The sequence below is a fragment of the Ammospiza nelsoni genome, chromosome 7 (genome assembly GCF_027579445.1).
Source record: "Ammospiza nelsoni isolate bAmmNel1 chromosome 7, bAmmNel1.pri, whole genome shotgun sequence".
Lineage (NCBI taxonomy): Eukaryota > Metazoa > Chordata > Aves > Passeriformes > Passerellidae > Ammospiza > Ammospiza nelsoni.
The window spans coordinates 11,633,686-11,651,192 of record NC_080639.1 but is presented as its reverse complement, the minus strand read 5'-3'; the positions used below and the strand labels follow the sequence as shown (position 1 = coordinate 11,651,192).

General features: G+C 38.7%; 1 protein-coding gene across 1 annotated transcript in view; it reads right to left on the bottom strand.

Annotated features, from left to right (window-relative positions):
* SLC39A10 (solute carrier family 39 member 10) overlaps nt 1-14,859 on the bottom strand; it is a 90,739-nt gene extending 75,880 nt beyond the window's left edge. Inside the window, exon 1 of the mRNA XM_059475525.1 lies at nt 14,791-14,859. The gene's annotated coding sequence lies outside the window, so the exon portion shown is untranslated. The remainder of the gene's footprint in view (nt 1-14,790) is intronic.
* Nucleotides 14,860-17,507: the final 2,648 nt, after the last annotated feature.

Sequence of the window (17,507 nt, the reverse complement as noted above, 5' to 3'; positions counted from 1 at the left end):
TGACAGCTCTGCCTGGCCATGGGGAATGAGAGAAAGGCCTGCCAAAGCCGTTCTTCAGATCTCTCACTGAAGAAGGGGGATGTTTATTTCAGTGGGAGTATGCTATATTTAGAATTTATAAAGTAATAATTTAAAAGTAATAAAGTTATTTCAGTTTTGTAAAAGAGAAGAAAAACATTAAAATTAGGGCTTTGTCCAGTAAGGCAGGAGATCTCTTTTCTGGTTTTAGCAGTGAGACATACTTTAAAGGTGCCCAAGTAAACCAGCAAATTGTTTATTGCCTGTGCCAATTTCTCAGCTATAAAATAAGTTTAGTAGTGCGGGAGAGCAGCAAAATGCCACATGATAGGTATCTATTTCATGGTGATGGTGAAAAGAAACAGGAAACAAAATGAACTGTGATATGCAAGTAAAGAATGGAAGAATGTCACTGGGGACACTACAGTGGAAAAGGACAAGCAATTGCAGCAAAGAATATGAAGGAAGAGAAATATGAAGTAAAAAGGAACAAAAAGCAGGTGGGAAACAGCCTGATACTGTGATACAGATACTCATTTACAGTAAAGGTAAGTATGAGGTCTTATTAAATACATAACTATAATGCAAAATAATACTCTTGCAAAACTTGTTTTGTCCGGATGCCTGTGCTCCCGAGTCCCCTAAAATGTAGTTGAGGTATATCTCCATTTGAAGGCCAGAAGGGCTCTCCTAGTCTGATTTCTCTTCCATATACAGTGAGCATCCAGCATTCACTGTGTGGAGCACAGTAATTGTGCAGAACTAAATACCTGACATTTTTTAAGAATCTACATTTCGCCTATATTCTCTGAACCTTCTTGGAATATCCAAAGCTTCAATTTATTGAAGGCACTAAGTATAGTTTCTTCTTTCATGTGGGCAGAGATCAGTCAATGTGTCCTTAGAAGAGTTGCCAAAAACTAAACTGGCTTTGCTATAGTTTTCAGTTTAGGCTCAAAACTTTTGTAGCTGTTATTTTCTTCATTTAACACAAGCTTTCAGTGATAACCTGTGAATCCAATTACAACGTCTTACTCAGAGGTTTCTGGTTTTCTTAATTTCTTTATAAACAACAAAAATGTTCCCTTAAAAATGCAAAATACCTTTTAATTTATGAATTCATTTGAAGAGATGCCATCATTCCATTTACTACCCTTGTATTAAATTAGTACTTTTCAATTCATAGACTTCACCAATGAGCCTCAAGGACTTTGTTCCTTCCCTGCACATAATAGGACTTCCTACCTTCCTTTCTATTCTAAATAGAAAAGTGAAATCATTGCCAGTGTTTAGGCTCTAGGCAGTTTTTGGCCTCGGTTTTATTCTCACAGTTTTTTCTCCCCCCAGTGCAGAGGCAGTGATTTTGCCTGTGGTGATGTGACATGCTGGTGCCTGTGTGTGCAGGAACCTCTCCTTGCCAGGGAGGCTCTGCCCGGGCACCACGCACAGGAGTGTTGATCTCGCTGGGAGCTGAGGCTGAGCCCAGTACCACAGGGCAGTGCTCTTCCTCCTGCACAACCACCTGGAACACAGGCATTCCCACCATCCATGGGTTTTAACCCCAGGCTTCCTAAAGCTGGAAGAAGGGAATTCACAAGTGGGTGACAGTATTGTGTCCTCAGTTTAATTTTGGGCATAGAACCAAGTTCTGAGGTTTGAAAATGAACCTTCTTCCCTCAAGTTTGCTTCCTGTTGATCTTGCTCCCTGTGCTACTTCAGCTGCTGAAGCCAGCATAGTTTACTTCCTATAGTCTTCTTGGAATTATGATATTGCCCCCCAAAAAATAATTTATATTGCTTAAAAATTACAGAAGCCAATGGATTGCTTATCCATTTGACATGTTTGCATTTACACCAGTCTCTGATAGTCTGACTTACAAGATGATAGTTACTTTGGAGTTAAGAGTAGTTTACTTATTGAATCCAGTTTGGTGGATTCTAATAAAGGCAAAAATACTCATCTGCATTTAGAAATACAAGTATATAACTCTTCTGCTTATGTTCCAGTGAGGATGGCAAAGAACACTCAGGACTGAAAGGGTCAAATAGAAGGCTACAAATCCCAAGAACTTACTAGATTTTTATTTATAAAATCTTACAAGCTACGAGAGGATCTAAATGCTCCACTGTCTTCCAGGGGCATGCCATTGAGTGTTTAGCAGATATTCCATTCAGAGAGCACTTTCTTGTGTAAAAGGGTTTCTTTTGTTTGTGAGATTTTTCAGCTATTAGGTGAATCTTTATTATAGTCCCTTCTCCAGTGCCTGAAACTGTTGTTGGAACTTGCATTCGTTCTCATATTCAAAATGATGTAATGAGAAATCAGCTAATGTGCTTAGTTTTTTAAGGAACTAACCATGGGAAGTCTTGGAACACAAATTTTGGTAATTACCATGTTTGCTGACAGAAGCTGTTTGTGTGTTGATGGCAAGCTGCTTCTGTACTGTATTTTACGTGCAGATGAAACTGCATGTTTCAAAAAACAACCTTCAGAGCTGAAACATGCCTGATATGGAGCACCTTTCCTATCTTCTGGTAAAGTGCCTGAAGGGCAGGACTGAACAGAAATTGCTTGGGTATGGATTCCGACCTTGAAGGGTAAATCTCATGTAGAAGGGTAATTTATACCCTCTTTTAGGAGACTGTGTTGTGAGTTGTTTCTATTGCAGGGTAATGTGATGGAGCACAATGATGCTGCTGAAGCTGAGATATCCCTTAGGTGTCTATTGAATCCATTAGGCTCTGAAAATGCAGCTCACTGATTATTGACTTACTCTGCAACAGTTTAGTGTGTGTGTGGAGCTTTTGCTATCAAAAAGCTCTGGTGATTCCACATTAGAAAGTAATTTTCCATATGGCTTACTGGGAATTTAGGCACATAAACAGTGATAATTAATGTAGTTTATTGAACAGCTTTCAGATTAGGGACATAATTTTCAGAGCTTTGTCAGTTTCTGTCTGAACATGGTGTTTATGTGCCTGGGAATTTGACTTTTCCTCTTGTATTTTATTTTCCTTTGTTCTCCATTTGGATGATAAAAGGTAAATGCAAAGGTAGGATTGTGCTGATGCAGTGGAAACATACTTCATTGCAGTTTATAGACAGAACCTCTGCAAGAAATTACGTTTATGTGATCATCTCATCTTGCCGCAGATGTTTTAGATTAAGCTGCTTCCTACACAGTCTGCACAAAGTACATGAGCAGATACTGTAATATGTTGCCTAGAAAATTGGTATGGAGTAGGAGCTGATGTGAAATTACAATAAGCAGTTTAAGTGCAGACGTGGCCATATCCAGTTGTTTGCACTTAATGTTTATGAGCAGAAGAGGAGCTGGAAACAATGAGGACCTGCTCCATAACCAGGTCTGCTGGGTGTCCTAAGTGGATATAAATATAAATAGCAACATATGGGGTAGGGATTCATTTGTACTCTAAACAGTTCTGCAACATCTTGCTTTTGATAGAAGGAAAACAACCAAGCACAGAAGCCCATGACACTGTGCAAATCTGTCACAGGCAAGGAAAACACAGCCCCAGCCTCATCTGTTCTGAGCCTCCTCTGAAGGGAGAGGGGGAGGGCGTGCTTGGGAATTGCAGCCGTGCACATCCTGTCCAACATCCTGAGAGAAGCACAGGCCAGCAGGGCTGCAGCATCAGGCAGCTCTGACTCTGTGTTCCAGCAGAGCCACCTCTCTGTCAGGACACAGTCCCACGGTGCACGGGTGTTTTCTCCCTTGCAAATTTCCTCTCTCCTTTTCTCCCCTGCTTTTCTTTAGTTTTGGTGTTTGTTTTCTTTTGTTTTTCATGCTTTTAGGTAAAATTCAGCACTTAATCTTTTTTAGTAATTGGGGATGATTCTCTGGTTAATGAAGGTCATGGCTAAGGTTCCAGGATTAGGTATTGTTAAAAGCTGCTCTGCCAAGTTCCTCATACATAATTCCCAGCAGAATTCTCTTCTAGTGTTTGTCATGCTAACATAATTTCGATTCAGAATTAAAGACAAATGCTATTAGGACTCAATGAAGCAAATGCAGGAAAGGATCATTTAACATAACACTGAAAAACTGGCAGTAGATTAGAGGAAGTTTCTTGTCTATGCAAGTGTTGTAAGTTTCTGCATTTATGACATTTGCTTTTAAATCTGAAGGTTTGATGCATTCATTTTATGCATCATTAAGAAAATGATGCATTCATTTTCTTATTTCGTTTTTTTTTTTTTTCAGATTTTTCTTATTTAGTTTTTTTTTTTAACTTAGTGTAAGGTTCCTCAAAAAAAAAAATGCTCTTTCATGCATAAATTTTGCAGTCTGATTATGAACTAACAATATTTTTATATATAATTCATAATAACAGAGAGAGAATTTTGAAGAGATTTGAACACCTAAGAAATACTATACCACTATAACTTCATAATACCTTGGTAATTTGTAAAGCTTGTTGTGGGCTCAAGCTAATAATTGTGTCTTCACCTAAGATTCATAATATAGGCAGAGAGTCTGGTAACACAGAATCTGCATTTCAGCGACTAATACCATCCAAACTCTTCAGTGACTAGTCTCATCCAAAAAAGGTCTGTTCTTTGAAGTCAGCAGATACTGGGTCAGACTTTAAACGGAATTCATGCATAATTATATTATAAAAAAGTGAAGTTCCTTTTAATTTTCATATGAACACTTCAGTGACCAACATCATGGATTCCTTTTATACTTTTTGGTGGTTTTTGGCGTGGGGTGGGGCAGGGGGAGGAATAAAAGATAAAAGTATACCTAGTGGGGAAAAAGGATTTCCATAATATGAAACATTTCAAGGTTTCTATCTTCCTTTTAAATATGAACCAGAGTGAAAAAAAATTTAGATTTTCAGTATCTGAAATGCAATTTGGAAAATGCTCTCAAGCTTGAAATAGCTCATTTAAGAAACTTTAATGCCTTTTTTTTAATTTTGACTCTGCTTTAATATGAAGTATATTTCAACTTTTTATTTTACTCTATTAAATCCTAGGAATTGGTCTGTATCAAAAGAGATATAAGCACACTTTTGAAGAAGTGCTTAATCGTTTTTCATATGACAAATCTGGCTTTCTCAGTAGCAGCTGGTGCTATCACATTCTGGTTAAGCTGACACAGAGAAACATAAAGACACTTCTCATAAGAGCAAGAAGTTCTTCTGGTGCTCCTGAAATATCTCATCCTGGCTACAAGTTTTAGAGGAGCCCTACAACAACTGGCACTGCTTCTTCACCTCATCAGACAGGACTCCTCATCTCCATGAAGCAGCCTGTAAAAGCCTGTGAGTATTATGGGTCAGGATGCAGATGCTGCTCTTTCGTGGAAAGATTTATGCTGGCAGAACTCACTTGGATACCTTTGAAGAAAAGCAGCTGGAAAAACAAGGTGTCTAGGTGAATTCTTGAATTTCTTCCAGAGACAAAGTGACCCAGACTGATAATCCATGCATTCCTACAGTGGCAGGAAAATGCATAGCTATGTCCCAGCAGTAATTCCCTCTCCCAGGTTTACATAGTTTTTCTTTCTATTCAGACTCATAGGTGATACTGTTAAACAGGCACAAGACTTTGATCTTTCCCGGAGTCTAAAGGTTTCAAACTGTAAATCCTAAGAATGCTGCAAAAGTCATTAAATGCGATACTGAAGAGGTTCTTCAAATAAAAAGATTTTGAGGTTCTACTGTAATGAATTCTCAAGCTGTTATCACTTGCACATAATCCTTTTTAATTGTGTTTCCAATTGCTTGTGAAAATTCAAATTCAGAACAGGTATTTTTGGTCTCACCCAGCTTTAACCGTTCCCTTAGTAATATCTATGCAAAGTATTAATTACTAAATTGAACTTGCAAGCATTTAAAAAATGGTTTCCTTTTCTCTTTGAAAGCATTTCATTCAGAGCACAATTTCATTCATCAAAAGCATTGAAGCATCTCAGGATACCTGCATATTTATTTTTCCCTTGGCTCCCAGCTGAGCCACTGAATCTTATGCTTTCTTTTCAGACTTTTTGCTGCTCTGTGGAGCAGTCAGGCTGAGAATCCTATGCAGTCCTCTGGGGTTAAGGAAGATGGTGTGAAAAAGAAGCCACAGAGGGAACACCTGCGCAACTAGCAGGAGGAAATATAGTTTTGGGAACAGAAGAATTAATTGCTGGATGTTGTGGCTGTGTGGAAAATTAGGTCACCCTAATTTTTCATACTATTTTAAGAGCAGGTAACTAATCACAAAGTAGTAGTGTAATAAGGTCAGAGAGTTTTTATGGGGCTGTTAGACAAGTCACAGACACAGACACAAGTGGGAGAGCTCCCAGGATGTGTGAGATCAGCAAAGGAGCAGCTCAGCAAAGGTTTTGCTCAGTATCCTACCATATCAACAGTTCGTGCATTTTCTGATTAATCATAAAATCTCATCCAGCTGACTTCCAAAGCCAACTGGGTCAGGTAGCCCTCTGTTCCTTAGACACAGAGCCCCTCCCTGTCCTTCTCCAACAGAAATTCTCCAGGAAATGTCTGATGTAAACCATGCCAAGATGCCACCAGGCTGAATTTCTTGCTACAGTTTTAGTATTTCTCTGGATTTGACTTGTTCCTTACAATGACAATTATTTTGGTTATACAAAACATCTGCCCTACCTTTTCTCCTTGACATGTTGAAGTTTGAACACTGCTGTATTTTACTGGATTATTTTCTCCTTTTTTTTTTTCTTCTTTTTAAATTCTGTTTTGACAGCCAATCAATTTTTTACCTCCCTTTGAAGAAGTTACTCAAAAGGGTAGGAACACATGAGCTAACTTCAGGGATGGTAAAGGAGAGGTATTTTTAGAGTAAGGGGAACACAAAGAAGAACTGGTTTATTTATTGTAAAAAGCTGTGGAGGTCCTTAGCTTTGAGGCAGGCTGATGGCATGTCTGCCACACTCATCACAGACACTTCAAAGTGCAGAGACAGTCTACAGCACTTCAAGGAATTTCCCACTCTGCAAATAATGCTGCAGAAGAAACACTCAAGTACAAGGCAGCACAGCATTGCAGAAAATCCAGGTGGGATGTTTAACAAACCTAGTTTTATGAAGTAGGGGAATTCCATCAGGAGTGTGGACTATTTGCTTTAACACAATCATTCATTGGGATAAGAGAAGTAGAACTTGCTCTGTAGGTTCGTAATTGCTGAAATTAAGCGTGGCTCATCACTCTCTGCAGTACTATACCAATTTACTGTGCTCTTTTATCTCAATTACTTTCTGTGTGTGTTTTATATTTCTCTATTAAACTTCAGTAATTGTAACACTGTGGTAATAACATTGACATACTCAGTATTATATGATGGGCTATTTTACATTACTCTGACTGCCTTATTTACATTATAATTATTAGTGTCTATATAAATGTGATTCATTGAACTAATAAAGTTTTCAGACAACTGCCATAGCTCATTGATTTTTTCTGTGCAGAAATGTACCTTGCACTCTTAGTCGGATTTCCCTTCTCTTTCAAGGCTAGCATTGGACAATAAAGACCTTCCACTTTAGCCCCATAGAAATTATATGTAATACCTCATTTTTTCTTGATTTCGTTAGACTGACAAAGCAAATGGGAAGTACCAAAGTCATATTTTCCCAACTGATCTGTTCTTTTGTTCAGAAGTACTGCCAAAAGCACCCTTCTCACTCATCCTGATCATCACCAAATGATGATTTTTTGAGACTAAGCAGTTAGCACTCTGAAATCTTAGTGTGGTTCATTAGCCATGCAATTCTCCCCCAGAGGAATTTGGGCAATGCCTTTTGAAATGGCACAGTTGCTTCAGCCTTTCTCTGTCTGCGGAGCTGAATGAGTTCATGCCTCATGTGCTGTGTACCTTGTGTGTCCTGCAGGGACCAAGTCTGCAGCCAGTCCTACCACAATTTAAAAGTCAGTTAAAAATGTGGTAAATGAAGGTAAACATAATCCAGATTATAACCTCATGCTTTTCAGGTCTTCATTTACTGGAGTTTTAGCAAATCCTTCCAACTCCATCTAGCACATCACCAGCTTATAACTTAAAAAACTACACATAGTACATTTTGTGATAATAAGAAGATTGAGATAAATAACAATTATCAAAGAGATAGGCAAATACGGACTATAAAAAGTTAAATCTATTTATGGCTCTCCTCCTGTGCCCTGGTCTAAAACAACTCAGTTGTCAGCCATTTCATAGGAGACTGAGGTTTCTCCCTGGTGGAATGCAGTTGTTCCCAGCTGCTTTTCTTTCCAAACAACTGTGATACGAGGGATTTCACTCCATCTCTCTTGTTTCTCTGAGCATTTGTTGACAGTAAACTGTACAGCACTGTGGGTTGGGATGATAATAATATGTTATATTGTGTGTTGGCCTTTTGTCCTTGGCATACATTGATTTTTTTCCCTGAGGTGACCTTCATATCCTGGTTGTGTTGAGCACAGAGGGTATTTATTTCAGACTCTTTCCCTGCATGCTTAGCTAAATCCTGCTGATGCTACCAGAAATTACAAAACCACTGAGTCAGGAGATCCCAAATTGCCATGTCTGTGGGTCAGAGATCCCAGTGCTGCGATTCCAAGCGGTGTTAGAATCCACTTTTAAAGCTTTTAGTTTTCCAGTGTCTGACTTACATTTCAGATATTTATACCAGCTGCTGGGAACACTCATAGCCTGTGACACCACCTGCTGGGTAACACCTCTGTGAAATTTCTCTCACTAATCACTGGTGTTTGTAAGGGATAAAGGACAATGTAATTTAAATGAGGAATAGAATTTAGAACCATCAAAGGTCTGTGTTAAGCTTTTGCTCTTTTGAGGGTTTAATACTTTGTCATTAGTGGCACATATTCCCTGCTCTGTTTATTGGTGTAATGCACATGCAATTACTCCCTATAGCTTCCTCTAACTAACCATGTGGGGGAAACCTGCAAAAAGGATCTTTACACAGACACTGATTGGTAAACTTTACTGTAGCAGAGATTATGCCCTGCTATAGTAATATCAAGATGCAAAGCCTTGTTATTAATGCAGGCAGTTCTGAATGGAGGAGCAAACAGTAAGAAAAATTACTTTCAAAGTAATTATTTTGCAGACTGGGGAATAACTGTGGTATACAAAGCTGATTTATCTCTGTTTCTTTTCTGTCCACAGCACATTAATGCAGTACTTTTAGTATCTTCTCAGTGGAAAGAAAAATGGACAAAATAAGAAATTACTCAGCAGCCATAGGGAACTGGTGTCTAGGTCTGGAACTCTAATTTTACTCTAGGATTAAATGATTTGCATTTTTACTGCAAAGTAGATTGTGGATAAAAGGTTAAAGTCTAAATCCAAAGTAATACAGACCCTCTTCTTCAGGCTTTGATCCAAGAATATGTGTTTGTGGCTGTGTAAGGACTGCATAGTCATTCCCAGACTACATTGGAAAGGAATGAGAAACAGCATAGCTCCTGAAATGTAAGCTTCTAGATAGGAAAATGACACAGGTCTTCAGTGAAATCAAAGAGGAGAAGCATGATTTGACCGTTTTTTTGTAGTGCCCTAAGGGGATATGAGGTATAACTGTATTGATATTATGAACAGAAGACTCTCTAAAGGCCTGGAGTGTTTGAAAGGCCAGTACCAGGGAGCTGGTAAATCCACCACAGGATATTAACCAGATCTCCCATGCTCCTTGCTACCATCTGGCCAGAAAAGGAGCAAGATTCTAATGGAAATGCTATCTATTCCTGTGTCTGCTGGTCCTTGAAAAAGTAGCTGTCGATTACTCAGTAATTCAGCTCAAACTTCCTTCTATTTCTCCCAGGTGATTCAAACATGGTGGAATAAATCTGCCCCTCTTGCAGCCAAAGAGATTTGTTGTACACTATAAACTGTCGTGAAGCTCTCCAGAAGAGAATGAATAAAGCAAATCTGTAGAAAAGCTAGTGCTCCCCAAGGATTTATTCTCTCCATGTTTAAATATCCTCTTTTCATAGTGCTATCTAGTGCAATATGCAGCCCACCCATGAGTAAATATCAGGCTGTTGCACTAAGACCTGTCAGTTCTGGGGTCCCAAAAGCTGCTGCTCTCAAAGCTTCTCCATTACTGTCCATCCTGAGCTATAAATCAAGAAAGGTGCACATCCCACTTCTTCACAAGCTCAGATAAGGAAATCAATTTAACTTCATGAAAGACAAACCTACTGGTCTGGAAGATTAATGAATAATTCCAATCACTTTATAGCAAAAGAGTCTCAGTGATTGATCCCAAACCAGACAAAAGCCTTGTCCTGCATCACAAAGCTGGGAGTCTGTACAAAGGGAAAAGGATACATAATTTGTGGATGTGCTACACATCCAATATAAGTAGCAGTTTATGCAGGAAAGTCCCAGAAATAGAAACAACCAGTCTCTGGTGAACTGGAGGATAAAAGCTGGAATGCTTATCCAGTGAAAGGATCTTGCTTTGCTTCCTTGGTGTTTCACAAGCACTAAACCAAGCCCTAAACAAGCATTTACCACATTTGAGCAAGATACTTAAGTAGATTCTCTGATTATATCTGACAATTATTTTTATCTAGGTTATTTTTCTGTGAAGATAAACTGCAATTACCTGCAAAATTTAAAATACATTAACAATGTAGTTATATTGCAGATATTTTTGCAGTGTTGATATTGTCCTTCTGAACAAAGTGATCTTTCAGGACTCTTCATTTGAATGTCTATTTAAAATAAAATTATTAAAGAAATGGATGCAAAACAATAATTTAAATAAAAAATTTACGGCAATGCCATTTGGTTGTCACCTTCATGTTTAAAAATATGCATTAAAGCCAGAACATCAGAGTAATGCAATTAAGATATGGCTTGCAAATGGAGCACCTATAAGTCATATTTCAGAAAAAAAATCCTAAAGAAGAGCCTTTAATTTGCACTAGAAGCAAACCTTAGCTGTTGTTTTCCTGTGCTAATTTGGTTTGTTGCTATTTACTTAGGTCTGAAGTGTTCAGATCCAAATCCTAACTTCCCCACAATTGAGAGTATGCTTTGTTCTTCAGCTTTTCATGTATTTGCCACATCAGTCAGTTTTTCTTTGAAGTTTCCTCCTGCTAAATTCATCCTGTGAAGACAGTTTTGCCCTCTATCACCCTGTGAATCTCACAGGCAAAATTTTTGGCATCATCTTGAAATGCCAGCAAACATTTAAGGCGTGGAAGAAAATCTCATGTTAAAAAATGCTATGGTTTATTACAGATGTATCATACCTGTAAGACATAACTGGTAACAAACTTTTGTTTTTGTTCCTGTCAAAAACAGGTTGATTCTGTTAATTCGGTATATTACTTTATCATGGGTCCGTTGTCTCGTAAATGCTGAAAAAGCTGTGTAGACTATTTCCTGGAACCACATGGGTGCTATGATGTTTCCTCACTTTCCCTGTTTGTCTTTTCAGAGGGGAAGAACATTCTGTGAGTTATGGGACAGGTGCAAGAGAGCATGTGCCCAAAGACTTTGGCTTAGAGCACAAGTGGCCACATGGATCTGATCAGATTTGGGTAGTTTAAAGGCCATACATCACAGAGCCTTGCTCTGATGCTGCTGCAGCTTGACTAAGTGGGAGGATGGCCAGGGAAGAGAGGAGAGTAAAGGCACTGGGGCTGATGTGAGTCAAGTACACCTCAGGTTAAACAAAACTCTGGTGCCTGGGAGACACCTTGGCCACGTTTTGCCTGGAGCTTGCCAGGCAGCTGAGGGACCAGATAGAATCTAAAAAGCCACAGCAGGCTTTCTGGAGGTGTCCAGTGTGCTTGGGGTTCCATTCACCACACACTGCATTTAGCTTTGATGGCTTTAAATAACAACCTGCTTGAAATCCAGTGGACTGTAGGGTTTCTAAACCAAAATACCAGAGGAAAGAGAGAAACTGGGAGGGTTCTCCTTCTACTCCTGTGCTTGTTGCTGTGTCTGAGCAATTTTAGGTCTCAGCTCTAAAACCTCACTGATGCTTTGGTGAAGGATTGCTTACTTGTTGAAGGATTGCTTGTTAAATATAATCACTGATACATATAAAAAAACATTTTCATTAATTGCATGAGAAAACACCATTACACATTTCAATATCTTAGAAACTGGGCTTTCCCTATGGAATGCATAGCTATGTATGAAAAGTTACAAGGATAAGGGTTGACTTGGAAGCTAAACCAGTTTGTGTGAGAAGTGAATTGATGATGGGCTTCTAGTGTGTTGCCTCACATGGAACATCTGGGGTTTGCAATCCTCCTGTTGGCAGAGTTATTATCCCTAGCAGCTCTTTGTCAGGGTATCTTATGGTAATGCATGCCAAGAAAGCTTACTTAGCAGCTATATTATGTATGCTATGTAGAGCTCTGGTATATAATAGTGACAGAGATTTTAGAATGAAGAAGTTAAAAACAACAGAAACCAAAAAGATTATTTTTAAATGGCTTACAAATATCAATTACATACACATTCTGATAACTTTGCATTTGCCAAGGAACTTGGATTTTACAGGCAGGAAGATCTGACCTCATTTTAGAACAAAGAGAACATATTTTAGCAGATGTTAAGTTAACTTGATTGTCAGCTAATAACATGGAAGTTGTTGTAATCCTAGTTATATACAGCACATGATGTTGAATATAAAGTACCTAAGCATTTTTCAGTATTGATTTCAATACCATGGTAATTAAGAACAGGTGCATATAAATTAGATGTGAAGCACTCTAATTGTTACTAATGAAATCCTTTACAATAACTTTACATAATGAAATGCATAATTAAATATTAATGACCAAGATCATTAGTGGCAATTTTATTCCACTTACACATGATTTTGGCCTTAGGTGAAGCCTAATGTTTTAGTAAAGCTGTCATTCATGCTGCTGCTCCTCTGTTTGCTTTACAGCTACATCATATTCTAGCCTTGAAAACCTCCAGGATATTGATTTCTTTTATGGATTTAAAGGAACAATGCTTCAGAGTGACAACATAGGTGGCAAACCTAACGAATTACCCCAGGTATTATGATGAACCAGGAAATTTTGTGGCCAAGTATCTCTAGAGAGCATTCAGCAGGAAATCCAGCCAACAAGGTAAGTCTGCATGTTTTAAAATACACTTTGATTTCCTCTAGTGGCTTGAGGTAACACCTGATACTTCTCAGCTTTCTTTCAAGTGACTGTTGTCACTGCATTCAGCATTGCACACCCTTTTCCCTTTGGTGCCAGCCACTGAGGAAGACATTGATGAAACAGCTGTTTTTCTACAGCTGCAGTCTTATCCTTCAAGCTGAAGCCTAGCCTAGCCTTGTGGTTTTATTGCTTCAATACAGGATGGTTTGGGAATGAACTGCACAAGACTTTGCCAGGATGCTTCACTAGATCTGGCACAGAAATTTCTAGAATTTAGCCAAACAGCAGAGACTCTCAACCTACTTGTGTGTGATAATTCCTGCCCAACTGAAGAAGAGTGATAGTTCAAGTTCACTTGAGCATCTGCACTTACATTTAAGTAGCTGAGGAGGTTGGGGTCACAGTAACATTTCTACCTGATTACTGGTTCAAAATCTTTGCTCCAAGATATGCCAATTGCACAGTGAAAAGCAGGATATATTCCTAGAACTGTGTTTGTCCAAGCTTTGTAATAGGGAGTTGCCTTTAATGGCTGCAATTCCAAGGAGTTATTTACAATGCGCTTACTACCTGTAAAAATTCAGTAATATCTTTTTAAAAGGTCCCATTTTATACTCTTTGCTTGTTCTACAATTGTTTACAATATTAAAAGGTTGAGTTTAAAATATTAAAGCTTCTTCTACAGTCAGTATAAAAATTAGAAATAGAAGAATTTCCAAAGGCTTGGGTATAAGCAATCTAAAGCTCAGTAGCTGTGGAATGGGTAAAATGGGACAGGGCATTCACCAAATTTCCAGTTTTTCTTTCTATAATGTGATCAGAATATGTTTGTTCTTACCAGATTCTTGCTTAACTATTTGTGCTAAAAATGCTTTAAAAAAAGGAACCAAGCAGTGTTTTACACGTACTCTTCGTATAGTGCTGCATAAACTGTCTTCTGTTTGTCAATAAATCAGTCAGAATATATTGATTTTTTTTTTTACCCCGGTGCTCTTGCATGATCTCCATTTATTTAATGAAATGAAACACACTTTGTTTTCATTTTATTGCATTTCTACTATGGCTTTCCCCCACTATTTTCTCTTTCCATACAATCTTCCTATCTGCCCTGAGATGCAGTTTGCAAAACCACAGCCAGAAATGCAAAAATTTATAAGATGAAGCAACTGGGAAAATAAAATGGCAGGTGGAATTGAATTGAAATTAATTAAATAAATGATGCACGCCAATCATGCATGGAATGATGAATTCCAAGCTGAACATTATGACTCAGAAATCTTGGTGTTGTGACAGCTGTGTGAAAAAGACAACTTTTGCTCAGTGACAGTCAGAAAGGCAAAGGGAATGAAGCACCCTTCTAGTGCCTGCATCTCAAAATAGAGAACTCTAAAAGTGGGAAGCAGTTGTACATATACATAAACTCTGCCTATTCCTATGTTCTTCCCTTGGCATCACAGATGGAAGAGAAATCACCTTTGGGGTGATCCAGCCCAGGTGTGCTGCATTCCTGCTTTAAGCAATACAATGAGAGATGATATTTGTGTGTGGGTAATGTAAAGACCAGTAATAAAACTATGATGGAAATTCTTGCCTAGTTACCAATATATTGGGGGTTGGAGTGCTCACCGGACTCTTGCTCTGGCTTCAGCCTGGCTGAGCTGTGTGTGTGACCAGGACCAATATATTCCCTGCTGTCCTTTCCTAGGAAAGAATTTGAGAATTGTCAGAGAGCTTCCACTCCTTAAGAAAGCTTACCTGTATGAGACTACAGCATGAAGAACACAAATTGCAGTTTTGATCTCTGTTTGGCTTGCTACAGAGCAGGCAACCCTTCAGTGTTATTTTTATAATACAAATGCAGTTCTATGGAGTCCCATGTACTTCTATTCTCCTCCTGTGTTTGTTTGGCAAACAGAATGGTTACTTGTTCACAACTAAAAAAATTATATGTAAGAAAAGCCTACTAAGTGCAAAAGTAGGGGCAATCCCTTCGGGGAGTTCCTAAGGAAAAGACTATGGCAAACTGGGAAAAGATATCACTGCAATTGGTGCTGTATTCCTACTTGGTTTCAATGTTCTTGCCTGGACATCTGCCTTTAGCTATTATCAGAGACTTTGGTCCATTGTCGGTGCATTCAATCTCATGAGTCTGATCACAGTATCTGTGTTTGTATAGTAACAGTGGCAAGCTACACTTTCACAGTCTTTTAAGAACCCAAATATCATAAGACACTGTTTTCAGATAAAAGTATTGACATATAATAATAATTTAGATAATAACTATAAGGGCCTCAATTCTATTTCAGCATCTTAATTAACTCAATATTATTCACCAGAAGAAAGAGATTGGGAATCTGATCACCCTGAGTGCATGCAAATCACCCTCATTTCAGTGGGCGGTTTGAGCAGACAAAGAGTCCAGGAGCTGCTTTGGCAAACTGCTGGAGAGAGCCCATCTGGGAGGGAGTGGCCAGCTCCTCCTGCAGGAGAGGATCGCACCCCGTGCCCAGCAGCTGGTGCCAGCACAGGCTGCAGTCAGTGCCACCTTCAGGGATGGCTCTGCTCAGGCAGCCCCCTCTCACTGGGAAGGTGAGAGCCTGGAGTTGGATTGTGGATGCTGCAGGGATCTGGGGCAGGGAATAGGGGCAGGGTTGATGGCAGGGAACTGGCAGCTGTGGCTGCTGAGCCAGTGGCTGGATACAGCTGGAGCTGTCTCAAGGCAAATGGCTTCATTCCTGCTCTAATGGATTGCAATAATCAAGCCTAGAAGACGTGTGTGTGCATTGCTGTTGCCAAATTAGAGTTTGATAAGAAAGGACAGTTTTCGGGTGCTGCAGGGAGAAGGTGACATTTTAGCAGCCACCACGAAGGATATTAAGATGTAGCAAAAATCTCTAGAGAGGTTCACATATTTCTTATGTGAACAGAGGCCACTGCCTCTGGTATAGTGACTTAACTGTATTTATGTTAATTTTCTACCACCAGCTTTTCTTTTTCACATTCAGTCATAGTTTTCAATGGGGTTCTAATAAATTTCAATTTGCCAGTAAATTTTACAATGCTACTCTTTCCTTGTGCTTTGTTGCCCCTGCACTTCTGCCATTTACAGAGCATCATTTCCAACAACAGCTTCATGCAAGTGAATTAGAGGGAGGAAAAGAACTGAACCTCTCTGAACCTCCTGTGTGAAGGGCTGGGGGCAACAGCTGGATTTCCCAGTGATTTCTGCTCAAAGATGAAAGATTTGAGCTATTTATTTTTTCCTCTGGCTTACAACAGGCTATGGTTCATCTGCTGGTGAATAGTGTTGTATACAAGAGACATCAAAATAAAAATGATGCAGTACTTTGTTCTCACTGAAAAACTGAGTTTAAAATGATGTTGACTTTTTATGTGTCTTGAAAGTCTATATACATAGAACACAAATTTAAAGGAATATTACTTCAATATGCTTGTGTAAAGCAGCAAGAGGAAGATATGCTGCATCAGGGTGCCTCCTCTCATATAGAATCGTCAAATTTTAATTTTATTCTGGAAAGAAGGTCATTCCAGAAGAATTTTCACCAGTAATCCCACTTTAGACCTTCTTGTGCCTTTAGGAGATATAAAGTTTTATCCAAAAGGAAATTAAAATAAAAAGCCCAGCAATTTTGCCTCTGAGAAAAAAAGCAGTGACATGTTTTAAACAAAAATTTATATACCACAGGCAATTTAATGGGGAAAAACACATTTTAAACTTGAGGAGGAAAAAGTGCTTTCAACAATGTCATATGTATCAGCGTGTGTGTACATCTTCAAAGTCAAATCTGCCTAATCTCATAATAAAAGAAGGTTTTAGTCTTATCAGCAAATGGAAAGATGACATTAATACAGACAATAAAGACAGCATATTCTGATCATGCCTTAGCCACCACAAAGCTGTTAGCTCTGATAATGGAATTTTTAATGTTGATCATTACATAATAAAAACATATCTAGATCTGCAGCTTGCTGGTGTTCTGTAACACAAAAAATATTGTACAAACTATTGGTTTATGCAAATTTTCTGTATCTCTGAAGGTCATATTTGTCTCTGATTCTCCCAAGTTACTGATATTCAATACCCCTAAATGATCACACTGGAGTGGTCTTGGATGCCTGCATAGTTCAGTGGCATGAAACAAAAACAAGGAATACCCTAGGTAACAAACTTTTACATTTTTGTGCTTTTGTATGTGCCTGCATTCTGTTTTTAGCCATATGAAGACAATCCCCTTTAGCTGTCTAAACCAAATGGATGCTAAGGCATTGCTGGAGTAAAATGAACCAAAATATTTTGCTGCTCTCTGACTCATTAAAGCAGC